Here is a 14,837-nt window from a genome sequence, read left to right as displayed (position 1 = left end):
ATTCATAATATTGAGTCAACTCTTTTTTAGATTAAATGCCTCTACTTCCATCAATCATAAGCCACTCTTCAATACTGATAAGCATCCTGGTGACTACACTCTGATCGTGATCCTGTTTCACAGTGCAGTGACTGCTCACCACTAGTGGGCTTTTCTCTAGTATCTACCTTCTTCTCTTGAGTTTTACGTGAGACAGCTGTCTGTCCCCATTCTGTTTATGCCAGTTATATTGGTCATTTTAATCGTGTAATTTAATGGAATATTAATAAGCTGATGAAGCATGAGTGAGAAAAGAAAGTTATTATTTATGTAAAAATTAAGTTGAATGGTTGGAGAAACTTGTTGCAGATGAGTCTCTTAAAATATTGCTGTTGAAATAAGAGCAAAAAAACTGTAAAAGAAAAAAAGGAAAAAAAAATAAATATTCTAGAACGATTTGGATTGATTGGAAGATGTCTTCAGGTACTTGCTCCTTAAAAAAAAAAGCTAGATATCTTAGATAATTTATTAAAGATGGGGTTATTTAAATGAGAAAACAAAAAACCCCAGAGGACCCATATTCAGAGGGGTGATATTCCAAATATTGTTACACCCCATCAGAACACACACCCAGCTAACAAGAATGGAGGTGGGTCCCAATCCACAGATAAGGCTGCACCAGTGTGTTCTAACTGAAGGTCAGCTCCACCCTCAAATAAAAAGGCCTGATCCTGTGCCAAAAAAAATATGTGAAAGAATGGGCATTCATAGTTCCAGTTAAAAAGTGTAATGTGCTTTCGATATTTTTATATTCACTCACTCCTAAAGAGATTCTGGTACACAATGAGCTGGAGATGAGATTTGAAAAACAGTTGTCTGACCTCAAAGAGCATTTGCTTGACATCTGTGTATATTGCCTGCAAATGTTTTAAGCTACAGTTTTTCTTTAACTAAATACCATAGTCTATTAATACATTCTAGGGTTGCATAAGCATTCCGGAAAGCTTATGCATACTTGGAAAGCTTTCGCCATATTGATGACTCACAACTTTAGTTTATTTCAACTAAAACTTTTCCATACTTGATCACCATATATCCTTTATCCTCTGTTGGTGGTGTTCTTTTTGTATCCAAGTGCCAGACCTTAAAATAATCCCTTTTAACTTTCTTCTTTGTGGATTTGGCTTTTGAATTTTGTCAGACAACATATCCTGCCCCCTCTCTCTGAGCCTCCTGTCATCAGCTAATTTAATAAGCAAGACCTGAGTCTGCCTTTTAAAAATCCGACCCTGTCAGAAGGCTCCATGGGCAGTCAAGATGAGTACTATACATACTGCCTCCATTGCTTCCTCATGGAATAATTTGTGATTGCAGTCACAACTCTGGTTGTCCCAAGATGCCAAGGCTGTCTTCCAGCAGAGCCTCATGCATGGCACCATGCCTGGCTTGTCCACAATTGCATTTAGCCTAATACACAGGGCATTCAATAAATGTGTTTAAATAAGAGAAATTTCCTTCTTTTTCTGGCATAGGATGACAAGAAAGGCTTATCTAAACAAAAATAAAACCCCAAACACCTGCTACTTTACCCAGCCATCATACACGCGAACAAATTCACAAGTATCACCAATGCCATGAACCTAAACTTGGGAGAAGAATGAGCATAGATGAATTAAGATGTTCTAGAAAGTATTTGAATGTACAATTGAGCCAGCATTATTTCTTATGTTAGGATTTGAATATTGCAAAAGACCGTATTGATTGCCTAAATCTAAAAATAATTTCATTAATGGAGGCAGATGTAATGCAATTTAATATGCAAATTAATGCTGCATTCACTGAAAAATACTAAATCACCCCATTTGGCAATCCGACTGAAAATCGCTAATAAAAATCGAGACAATTTTTTTTTTCCTTTCACAAACTTACTGAAAACTCTTGAAAGACAATACATGTCTTTTAGTTCTGAATAATCTACTCAGAAGTCAAGAAATAAGCCCAAACTAAGCTGAGGTATAATGCTTATTATTCTTTGAATGTTGTTCTAAATTAAGGAGACAAGTTGTAGAAAAGTTAATTACTGTGAACTGGAAAACCTCCAATTAAGTGGTTGGATTTCGACCTCTCCTTGACTCAAAGAACATTTATCAACCCATACGGAAATCAAGACTGAAAACAAGGGCTGGTTTAGATAACAAAAAACTCTCATTCATTTTCTCCATGTTGACAAAATATACTCTCTGCCCACAAACCTAGTCTGTGTCCCTGCACACACAAACCAATTTGAAACAAAAACAAGTAAGTGAGCGTTTAAATTTAGACCAATTATGACAGCAAAAGCTGTGTTCTCTGGCATTCTACCAAACAAAAAGCTGCAGAAACCAGCACTTCCGATTCGCCTAGTCCCATGTGTATTCTAGCAGCAGGGACTGGCAGTGGAGCTAATTCTAATCAACAACAAAGCTATTTAGATCCCATAGGACTGACTCTGGGCGTTAATGGGGCAGCTGGAATGTAGGCTGTTAGTTGTGGTTGTGGTGAAAGAGGTGGTCATAGAGTGGCCCCATCTTCTATCCCCTCAGGGCAATAGGGGCGGCTGTAGGGCACAGCATCCCTAAGGAGAAGAGGGATGACCTCTCAGGAACTCATAGGCTCAAACTGTGCCCTACAAGTAGACTTCACGGTTTCCCTTTAAGAAAAAAGAAAAAAAAATATATATATATATATATATATATATATTTTAAATTCTAGTAAAATATATATAACATAAAATTTACCATTTTAACCATTTTTAAGTGTACAATTCAAACGCATTAATTGCATTCATGTTGTTGTACAACAGTCACTGTTATGTATGTCTAAAATGTTTTCATCCCCTCAAACCAACACTTTTTAGCCATTAAGCAATAACTCTGCATTCACTCCAAGGTCCTGGTAACTTACTTTCTGGCTCTATAGATTTGCCTTTTCTAGATATTTTATATTACAAGTGGACTCATACAATATTTGTCCTTTTGTGGTTGGCTTATTTTACTTAGCATAATGCTTTCAAGATTCATGCATGTTGTAGCATATATCAGACTTCACTCCTTTTCACAGCTGAATAACATTCGATTGTACGTATGTACCATGTTTTGTTTATCCATTCATCTATTGATGGACATCTGGGTCATTTCCACTTTAACTATCGTAAATAAATTCTTCAATGAACTCTGGCATATAAGTATCTATTTCAGTCCCTGTTTTCAATTCTTTCAATGTTTTTTTGTTTGTTTTTCAATATCTAAAAAGTATAACTTCTGGATCATATGGTAATTCTATGTTTAGCTTTCTGAGGAACCATAGAACTGTTTTCTACACGAATGCACCATTTTACATTCCCACCAACAATGTCCAGGACTTCCAATTTACAGCTTATCTTAAGCCTCAAGCAGAGTCTAATCAAGGGTTACCTTGAAGTTACGTGGCATCCTTATTCCACCTCAGACTACATAAGACAAATTTCACTATAAGCTATTATAGTTACCAATCTGAGACCTGCAGTTCCTCACTGGAGTTCCCCTCACTAAGACCTTTTTTTCTGTGCCTCAGGCCGATTACTCTCTAACTAAAAGCTTCATTCACTCACTCACTCTGTTTCCCTCTTAGCTGAAGCAATCTAATCCACCTGTGACTCTAACTCATCTAAACCACCAGGCCCAACACCAATCCAAGCTAGTATCCCTCCCCGCATTTCCTCAATCTTTGCCTGACCTCACTCCACTCAGCATTTCTTGTCCCTGTTCCTTAGTAATGTGCATCTTACTGCCATCTTCCTAGAGCCAGTTCTCCACTTATTAAAATGAGGTGATTCGCTCTTTTTGACTCTGATATTGTACAATGCTGTCCTATGATTGGCATAATTCTATTTAAATACTTTTAGCCAGAGGCAGGAGGCTGACTAATTAGTGGACACTTTAGTAGAAATTTCCTTCATCCCTTTTCTAGCACTTATACTTTCTTTTCAGTCATCCATCTGCCTCCATCCTACTTGAAGACATAGTTACCTCATTACAATGGGTTCCAAACTTGTCCAAACTTGTCTCTTTGCCTTTAAATTGCATCTCAGTTGAATCCGTCTTGTCAACTGTAATCATAGTATAGCACTTACAGCACAAATTCTCACCCAAACCCATCAATTGTTCAGTAATTTCTACACAATACAGTTCAAACACCTGATTCTAGCAGTTTCAGGCCTCCCATGATGGTCCGAACCACCTTTCCCACACTATCTCCCACTATTTCCTATCAGCTCCTCTCTACCTAGGCTGTGCACATCCCTCTGTGTCTGGTTCATGACTTGGCCTTTGGATTTCCATTTACCAAGAAACTTTTCCTAATGAATCTCTACGTTTCGTTCAAGGACAGAGTTTCCTTGATAACTCCAGCTAGAAGTGAAATGTATATCCTCTTGCATAGTTTGTGACATTTGGTTCATGTTTTAGCTTGATCTGAAAACCAGTCAGTGAGTTTGGGGTGACACTAGAAAAGGGCAGATGGCTAGTGTATAAATGGTATCAATCAGGTCACCTTGGGGCATTCACTAATGTCAGGCTCTGGTCTCAGATTGGTAAGTATGGAGTCTGACTTTGAACAGTATATGCTGAGCAGAATTATTCTTAGGAAAAGATACACATTACCTGATCTCAGGGAACTAGTGTGTGTGTGTGTGTGTGTGTGTGTGTGTGTGTGTGTGTGTGTGTGTGTACACATGCACATGCACTGCAGAATGCCATTACATTAATTAATTTACAATGACAGTTGTAACCTACATGGATAGAATATGTATGTCACATGAGTAGAAGAGTATCTCCCTGATGGATAGACTTACACTAGAAGCCAATTTATAAACAGAATATTGAGTGAGTGTAGAATCAAAACAAGCTGCTTGCTTTATGAGCCAAATGGGGATTCTTTTGTCACTGGATATAAACTGCTCATCTTTTTAGGCCATTGAGCACTAGATTTTGGAATTACCTCCTCTTTGAACTTACAACCTTCTGTCAATTCAGTTTTACTTCAAAAAGACTAAATATATTTCACCACAATATTACACCTCACTCCCCACCTCCACCCCGCATGCTCCTTGAGGCTTTTGGGCATCTTTGAGCATGTTTTACTTTCCCCAAATCTGCATTAGCTTGCAGTCTTTGGTTTATCCTCTGACCAAATTCAGCCACTGTGGATGTGTTTAAGTGTACCTCTCTAATTTGCCTTTCAGAGGTGAAGCATTTTCCTCCTTTCTCTATATTCTTAGGAGTTACTTTACTGTTCCACATTTGATTATCCTGTGCCACTAAGCACAAACTCTGTAGCACAATTGAGCTCAGCCCTTATTTCCACGTGTGAGTGGGAAACTCCTTGAGAACAAGGCCTTTGTCTTGTATGTCTGTCTATACCTTACAGGTCTACACCAACACAGCAGGCATTCAGCTATTATTGAAAAAAGGAACAACCAGAGGCCATACTAATATATATGCTGTGATAAGTTCTCTCCAATTCTTGCTTCTCTCAGTTATGTCCACCATTAGTGATTGTCTTGAGACAATTTTAAATGTTGGTTGTTCATGAATATCCTCTGAATGGAAAAAAAAATTTAAATTATCCAATGCTTCCAGGCCATAAATGGGTAGCTGTGGAGAAATAGTCCCTACTAGGTCCAAGGGAGCTTCCCGTTGGGAGAAAACTAGATTGGAAGACCCTTTAGGATTTGCTTCCATCCTACCAGGAGACTCTGACCTGGAACTGGGACTGGGTCCTTCATCGCTGCCCTTTTGACTAAGGCTGATCTCCTTTGATTGGAGCAGAAACCTCAGAGTTACAGGGAAGCATGCCAACATTCCTTGGTTGTGTGTTAAGCCAAACAGTCTGAAGACAAACTCTTCCACATTGAGAAAAACGGATTATTTTCTTCCTTGGCCATCTTTAGAAGGCTCCCAAGGAAGAAAGACAAAATGAAATCTGAGTGAGCCTTACTCACAGCTTTGCCGCATGGTGTTGGATTATCCAGTGTGCTCAGTATTTATCTCCTGATTTCAATAAGGAAAACAAAATGAATGGGAAAGAAGAACACAAGAAATAGAAAACCCTTTCTAAAGATTGGCTTTAACTGTATTTAAAGTCAACTGTAGAAAACTTTTTTAAAAAAATTGCAAAATTGGTACAAGCAAAATCTCCATTTGTCCAGGATCTCAAGAGAAGCGCTATCACGATGTGTGTTTTGTGTTGGTGCTATGGGCCCAGACAATAGGACTGGGACAAGACAGTGGGCACAGTGGGATCCTGCCCAGTCTTTTGTTTCACGCAGACTCACAATGCAGCCGTCTGAGAAACCCAGCATGTTTTTCTTATCGACCCTTCCTATTTTCAGTGTGAATTATCAAATAATGCTCCAGATATTGATTTTTATCTTCACACAAGGTAAATTTTAGTTTCTATTGGCACACACCGATTCAGTGCATCTCTCTAAAATTATGTTAAAAAATACAATTAGTGGAACAAAACAGGAGAGAAAAATCAGCAAGGAGAACTTTCTTTTTTCCCGCTGTTATGAAAGTGTAGGAGCTTAAATATATGTCCTAATGCAATAGATCACTCATTTGAACTATAATTATTGGTTATTTCTGGCCTAAAAATTTGCATTGGAATAAAATACATGTATTTTCTATTCTGGCTTCTCTCTTGCTGTGTGTCTGTATGTGATGGGGTTGGGAGAATACTAAATCAAAAAGGAAATAAAATATCGCAATTAGATCACTACTAGTATGATTGTATTATATTTGCTCCTTATTTTAAAAGATTCATTCGTTCATTCAACAATTTATTACGTGACTGTTATGATGGTGGATAGACCTTCATTTTTTCCTTTTTTTAAAATTAAATTTGACATTGGTTAATAAGATCATGTAGATTTTAAGCATACAATTCAATAATATGTCATATGTGTATTGCATTGGATGTATACTACCCAAAGTTAAATTTCCTTCTATCACCACACATTTCAACCCTCCTACTCCTATCTACCTCTCTTTGTTCCTGACTTCCCTCTGGTAATCACTAAACTATTGTCTGTGTCCATGAGTCTCTGTTTCTTTGTCATGTTCATTTGTTGCTTTCACTTTTCTATACCATATATGAGTGAAATTATATGGTTCTCAACTTCTTCTGTCTGACATATTTCACTCAGCATGATAATCTCAAGATTCATCCATGTTATTGCAAATGGCAGTATTTCATCTTTTCTTATGTATGAGTAATATTCCATTGCATATGCACCATATCTTCTTTATCCAATCATCTATTAAAGGACACTTAGGTTGTTTCTATGTCTTGGTCATCATGAATAATGCTGCTATGAATAACCAGGTGCACATATCTCTATGAATAAATATTTTCAAAATTTGAGTAGCTACCCAGAAGAGGAATTGCTGAGTCGTATGGTAATTATATTTTAATTTTTTGCAGAATCTCCATACTGTTTTCCATAGTGGCTGTACCAATTTGCAGTCTTACCAGCAGTGTATGAGGGTTCTTTTTACTCTCCATCTTTTCCAACACTTGTTATTACTTGTCCTGTTGATAACAGCTATTCTAACAGGTGTGAGATGATATCTTATTGTGGTTTTGATTTGCATTTCCCTAATAAATAGTGATGTTGAGAATCTTCATGTTTGTTGGCCATTTGTATGTCTTCTTGGGAGAAGTGTCTGTTCAGATCCTTTGCCCATTTTTTAACTGGATTGTTTGTTTTCCTATTGTTGAGTTACATGAGTTCTTTGTATATTTTGGATATTAGACCCTTATCAGAGGCACTGTTTGCAAATATCTTCTCCCACTCAGATGGTTGTCTCTTTGTCTTAACAGTTACTTTTGCTGTGCAAGAGCTTTATTTTTGCTTTTACTTCCCTTGCCTTTGAGGTCAAATTCATAAAATCCTCTCTAAATCCAAGATCTGTAAGTTTGGTACCTACGTTTTCTTCTGCGCAATTTGTCTCAGATCTTATATTCAGGTCTTTGATCCATTTTGAGTTCACTTTGGTGTATGGTGACTGTAGTCTAGTTTCATACATTTGCACGTGGCTTTCCAATTTCCCATGAACCATTTATTGAACAGGCTTTCCTCACATCATTGTATGTTTTTGGCTTCTTTGTTGAAAATTATTTTCCCATATATACAAGGATTTATTTCTGGACTCAATTCTGCTCCACTGCTCTGTGTGTCTGTTACTTACTTACTTACTTACTTACTTACTTATTTATTTGCCAATGCCATGTTGTTTAGATTATTGTTGCTTTGTAGTGTAACTTGAAGTCAGGCAGAGTGATATGTCCGGCTTTGTTATTTTTTCTCAGGATTGGTTTGGCTATTCAGGGTCTATTGTGTTTCCATACATATCTGATGATTTTTGTTCTACTTCTTTAAAAGATGTCATTGGGGTTTTGATGGGGATTGCATTAAATCTGTATATTGCTTTGGGTAATGAAGTTATTTTAACTAGGTTGATTCTTCCAATCCATGAACCCAGAATATATTTCCATTTTTTGTGTGTGTCTTCTTTAATTTCTTTTAATAACATCTTATAGTTTTCACTGTATAAGTTCTTCAAATACTTCATTAGGTTTACTCCTAGGTATTTTATTCTTTTTATTACAATTGAAAAAGAAATTGTTTTTTTCATTTCTTTTTCTGAAAATTCATTGTTAGTATATAGGAACACTATGCATTTTTGTACATTGATTCTATATCCTAAACTTTACTGTGTTTGTTGTTTCTAATAGGTTTTGGTGGAGTCTTTACAGTTTTCTACATATAGAATTATATCATCTGCAAAAAGTGGTAATTTGACTTCTTCATTCCCAATTTGGATATATTTTATTTTTTTCTCTTGCCCGATTGGTCTAATTAGAACTTCCAACACTATATTGAATAACAGTGGTGAGATGAGACAGCTTTGTCTTGTTCCTGATCTTAGAGGAAAGGTTTTTAGTTTTTCACCATTAAGTATGATGCTAGCTGAGGGTTTGTCATATACCACCTTTATTTTGCTGAGGTACTTTCCTTCTATAACAATTTTATTAAGTGTTTTAATCATAAATAGATGTTGTATCTTGTCAAATGCTTTTTCTGCGTCTATTGATATGATCATATGTTTCTATCCATTATGTTTATGTGGTATATCACATTAATTGATTTGAATATGTTAAGTCATCCTGTGCCTTTGGAATAAAGCCCACTTAATCATGGTGTATAATCTTTTTAATATACTGTTGTAGTAGATTTGTAGTATTTTGTTTAGGGTTTTTGCATCTGTATTCAGGAGATTTTGGTCTGTAGTTTTCTTTTTTTGTGTTATCTTTATAAGGTTTTGGTATCAGAGTAATATTGACCTCATAAAATGAGTAAGGAAGTATTGCCTCTTCAATTTTTTCGAAGTTTGAGAACAGGTATTAACCCATTTCCTGGTTACCCCAAAAATACTTGCCAGCAGCACTTGGGGCTACAGCATTTACCCTAACTCGTGGATTATAGTCCCAACCTTACTCCCAAAGTTTGCCACGAAATACTTGCTTTTATTATTTTTATTTTATTTTATTTTATTTTTACATCACTCTAGTATATTGATAGTCTTTGGAAACAAATGACATCATTCTATTCCTAGTATTCTGTTTTTAGTAGTGGTATTTTCATTTACAAAATATAGTAATTCTTGATCACTAAAAATGTAAAATCCTAGAAAATGTAGCATTCCTATGCAAGATGTTAACATCATTCTCAAAACAATTGTTAGCTGGAGGTTCATTTGATGAATCTGATTTTTGTATACATTTCTGTTACATTAGAATTAGAGACAAGTTCTATTTGGAAATAACTCCAAGAACACTTTTTATACTTTATTTTCACATTGAAAACCATTCAGATTTGCTTCAGCTTCAAAGAGTGTGTTTATGTCAAATTAACACTGGCAGCAAGCTGCACTTTTTTTTTTTTTTTAATGGGAAATAGGTTAAATCATCAATGAATGTTTGGTAGAATTCAGTAGTGAAGCCTTCTGATGATTGTTTCAATTTCCTTACTGTTGATCGGTCTATTTAAATTTTCCAGTTCTTTGTGATTTGGTCTACGAAGGTTGTATATTTCTAAGAATTTGTTTATTTATTCTAGGTACTGAATTTAGTGGCATATAATTTTTCATAGTATCTTGTTAGATGCTTTGTACTTTGGTGTTATCTATTGTAATTTCTCCTCTTTCATTTCTGATTTTGTTTGTGTCCTTTCTCATTTTTCCTTAGTGAGTCTAGCTAGAGGTTTGTCAATTTTTATTAACCTTTTCAAAGAACCAGTTCTGTGTTGCATTCACTTTTTTCTATTGTCTTTTTGTTCTTAATTTCATTTAATTATACTCTAATTTTTACTATTTTCTTCCTTCTGCTGGTTTGGCCTTCATTTGTTCTTTTCTAATTTTTTAAAGATATAATGTCAGGTTGTTTATTTGGGATTTCCCTTGTTTCTTGAAATAAGCTTATAATGACAGGACCTATCCTCTTAGTACTACTTTTGCTGAAATATACCCTCATTTAGCTGATTTCTATATCCTGGATTTCTGTAAATTCCTAGAAATAGAGTAACCCTTCCCATATAAATATAAGACTTCCATATTCCCAGCATGTTAGGAAGAACACTGGAGTCTTTTAGAAGACAGTATGCAATGAGTGCTGGTCTCTTCTAAACACAGATGCAGGAAGCAGGCTGTGTTCCCTTCTCTACAAATCAGAAATAACACACTTTGTTGCTAATAGCCTGATGAAAAAATAAAAGATGAGGTACTGAAGAACTGGGTCCACCTCTAGGATAATAGTGTTGTCATTTGAATTACTTTACTGTCACTATGTCTTCCCACCAAATTATCTAATTTGTTTCAATAAATTTATGCAAAATAGCACAGTATCGGAAGTCTAACACCTGAAAGAAATTGAACCATGCACTAAAACAATCCAACTTCATGCCAAATATTATAACATTGAAAGGCATATGCATAACAATATAGACAGATAGATAGATGTTGATATGTTTTATTCAAATTGTTGATGCATTAGCTTTTCAGTTTTTGTACCCAGAGAAACACAGAAAATCGGAGAAAATATTATATATGTGCAACAGAGCCAGTAAAGTTACTTGCAAAGTTAGTTAAAAGACTTATTAGCACTTTTTTCTCATAACTTTTTAATGAAAATCCATAAAACATTGTGGCCAAGCAAATTAACCTAGAAATTAATTAGAGATGTTAAAAAAGAGATGTTGGACTAATAGAAAAGAGACCAGAAAGTTATTTTGACTATATTAATATAAAAACCAACTTATTATAGTTTATCCTAATTCACCAAACAAATTCTTTCATCCTATACTCATTGACTCTTGATACAATCACTCATGGCTCCTCATAACATTACTATAAATATTTCATAAAGATTACTGCTTCCAGAAATATGGTAGACTGTGTTGTTGTGAGGGACCCTCTTGATGTAGAAAAGATCTGCTCAGAACTTGGAGTAGATGGGAAGAGCTAGCTTGCCTTGAGGTCTTATGCCTACAGTGCTGTAGTAAATTAGATATTGATCCCCAGGCCAATAGCAATGTAGATAAGCTGAGCTTGAGAAGCCTGTGTTGAATTGTGACTCTCAGAGGGGTCAAATGGTCCTAGGTTGATGCCGACTCTTAGGTCACAGAAGCAAATACAAATGCTCTCCTCAGGAAGGTATCCCTTCAGGATCCCAACATATGAAGAACAAACAAAAAGCCTGCATTCTGAAATCACCAAGCTCAAGAGAAGGCAAGCTCCATGAGTGAGTCCGAGGAAATGACAAGGAATGGATTTAGACCCTTAAATACTGCAGAGACTAGAACTGTCAGACACATAATGTAAAATAGTTATGTGTGAACAATTTAAAGAAATAATACAGAAATTAAAAAAAGAATTGTAAAAGAATCAAACAGAAACTCTAAAAAAGGAAACTATTTTGGGGAAGAAAAAGCAAAAGTGCTATTTAAATATAACTAAACACAGAATTAGTGGACAGGGAGAGAGCTGAAGAAAACATCATCATCTTAGAGAAATAAGAAGATGAATGTATATAAAAAATATTTAGAAATATGAAACAAATGAAAATTTCCAGCATATGTCTAATTAGAATCTCAGAAGGAGAGAAGAGAGATAATGGAGAAATATTTATAAACGCAATAACTAAAAATTTTCCAAAACTGATGAATGACATTAATTTACAGCTAATAATCCAAAGAGGATGAATAAAACAGTTCCATGAGTAGACACATCATAGTGAAATTCCTAAACACCAATGACAAACAAGAGATATAAAATCTAGGAGTGAAATTTGAAGCAAAATGTAGGTTTTTCATCAGTGAAGGAGATGTTCTGTCAACTCTATGTACACTCATCCAAACATGCAGAAATAATACTATGTCACTGTAGGTCCAGTAGATTCACTTTGCTTTTTATTTGAATCCCTGTACATTTATTACAACTGACTATAAGTTAATAGCTGCTGACACAAAAGTTATCTATTAAGTAGATCTAGAGTTTGATTTTTTGTTCTAAACTCAATTTTAAAAGAGCAGAGATTACTGTATACTAGATATGTGCAACTATTCATTTCAGTTGTTTAGAATACGGTTTCTCAATCTTGACTGCAACTTAGAATTGTTTGTGGAGTTTTGATGATGTACATAATGCACAGATTTTATGGGCATACCTGAATAAAATATAACAAAGCGACATGCCCTTGGTGCAAGATGACTTACCATACACTATCTCTCCTGAATTAGAAGGCAGAATACATCTGTGACAGTACTAAGGCATGCTGACAAGCAGGCTCCTCAGTAGGACCTGTTGGCTTGGAGCAGACAGGTGGCTGGGAGTCCCACCGCAGTCAAGAAAGAAGGGCCCTCTTCTGGTAGTAGAAGGTTTTCCTGTTTTCACTTTTGGGCAGAACTGCTGCCTTTATATTATCTTCGCTCTCTGAAGTGGAAATCTAGGGTTACTTAATTATCAGTTTCTTTTGTCTTTAAGGTCTAATACATTTACTAGGACCCTTCTTCAATCTCATCTCTTTTTAGAAAATTTAGCTTCACACATACAAAATGATAGATAATATATTCATTACAACATTAGAAGAAAGAATTCCTCAATCTAATATTTAAAAAGCAAAGTGTTTCAAATCAATAGGGAAATAATTAATAACTCTGGTACATCCACAAAATACAATACAGGTTTATGCTGCAATCCAAAAGTAGAGTGTTCTTATGAAAACTTTTGTAAGCCTAAATGGTGCAAAGTGAAGAACCGATTACTCTAGGACACAAAATAAACAGAGGTAAAGCACAGTTGCTTGGACACAACTCAAAGTTATGGTGCTTGATGCTGAGATGCTGAGTGTAGTTCCCAGGGAAGGAGCCTGGCAGGGCTGTTCTCACTGCTCCTGTGTGCACTGCCTCAATAACAGTTCACTATGAAACAAATACTGAATGCTATTTTTGATTTTCATCTTTTTTTTTTTTTTTTTGGTAAAAGTGAAAATCCTCTTTGGATTTCTTTCAGATACCAAAAACAGGTACAAACATAGGTCTTTTGTAATAGCCAAGTGGCATAAAGCAAACTCTTGAAAAGTCAGGATACCTGTACTATGAAACTCTAATAAAGGAGAGAGTTTTTATACTTATACAGTGATAAGAAGAAATCTTCAGGGCATATAATTACCTGAAAGAAGATAAACTGAAGAAGCATGTACATAATCATTTATCCACCTTATTACTCAGCAGACATTCCTAGATCTTCACCCCACGTGTGAATCATCTGAAAGAACTCTTAACAAACTGATGGCATGGCACTTTAGGTCAACCTATACAATTCACAAGTATGAACAGGCAACAGATCAAGAGAAATATGAGTAAACAAAACAGATCAAAAATAACCCTAAAAATTCTAAATATTATCGTTAGGGGAATTAGAGAGGCTATTGCATGTACCAAACAAGAAGGAAGTTTGGGAATTAAAAAAATTCAACAGACCACCACATATTACAATAGAGTTAAAAACAAAGTTATTGATAGGGAAGCTCAACCAAAGAAATTTCTAAAACCTTAAAACAACAAACAAAAAGACAAGAAATAAAAGAAAAAAATTAAAAATATGGAGAATGGGTCCAAGGGGCTCAGTAGTTGATGGAAAGAAGTTGCAAGAGAAGAGGCTAGGAAGAGGGGGCTAACAAAAGAAAAAAAAAATGGAATAAAAATATTCCAGATTGAAGAAATAGAAGATCTTCATATTGAAAGTCTCATTAAGGCCAGGTAAGGCAGATGGAAAAAAGATCCACACTTATTCATACCCTATTCGAAATTCTGGAAAGACAATTTGAAAAATTTTCAGAGAGGGAAAAAAATGAGGTAATCCATAAAGGAAAGAGAATCAGATTAACACATTTCCCAACAGCAATATTGAATATTGAAGTCAAAGAAACAAAGACTGTCAAAAAACTTGCTAGGTTAATCCTATGAATTTAGGATTCCACATTTTAACTATTATTTTATGTAACATTGCAGTCATACAAATTCACAGTAAGTTTATTACCCTCACAAGTTCTCCAAAAACATTACTCAGCAAGGCTTTCCAGCAGATCAAATGAAAAAAAAAAAGTATTTTTAAAAAGCACATCATGAGCCACAAGAGTAACAGTTAAAATGACTTAAAAGAAAAAAACATGAAAGGAATAAAAAGAGAAACCACTACACCTTAGGGCTTGGGGTATCA

At 35.3% G+C, this 14,837-nt stretch overlaps 1 protein-coding gene across 1 annotated transcript in view; it reads right to left on the bottom strand.

Moving 5' to 3' along the window:
* NXPH2 (neurexophilin 2) overlaps positions 1-14,837 on the bottom strand; it is a 100,094-nt gene that overhangs the window by 34,549 nt on the left and 50,708 nt on the right. The gene's annotated exons all lie outside the window — the stretch shown is intronic.

The sequence above is a fragment of the Rousettus aegyptiacus genome, unplaced genomic scaffold (genome assembly GCF_014176215.1).
Source record: "Rousettus aegyptiacus isolate mRouAeg1 unplaced genomic scaffold, mRouAeg1.p scaffold_m13_p_2, whole genome shotgun sequence".
Taxonomy (NCBI): Eukaryota; Metazoa; Chordata; class Mammalia; order Chiroptera; family Pteropodidae; genus Rousettus; species Rousettus aegyptiacus.
This window is presented reverse-complemented; position numbering and strand designations above follow the sequence as displayed.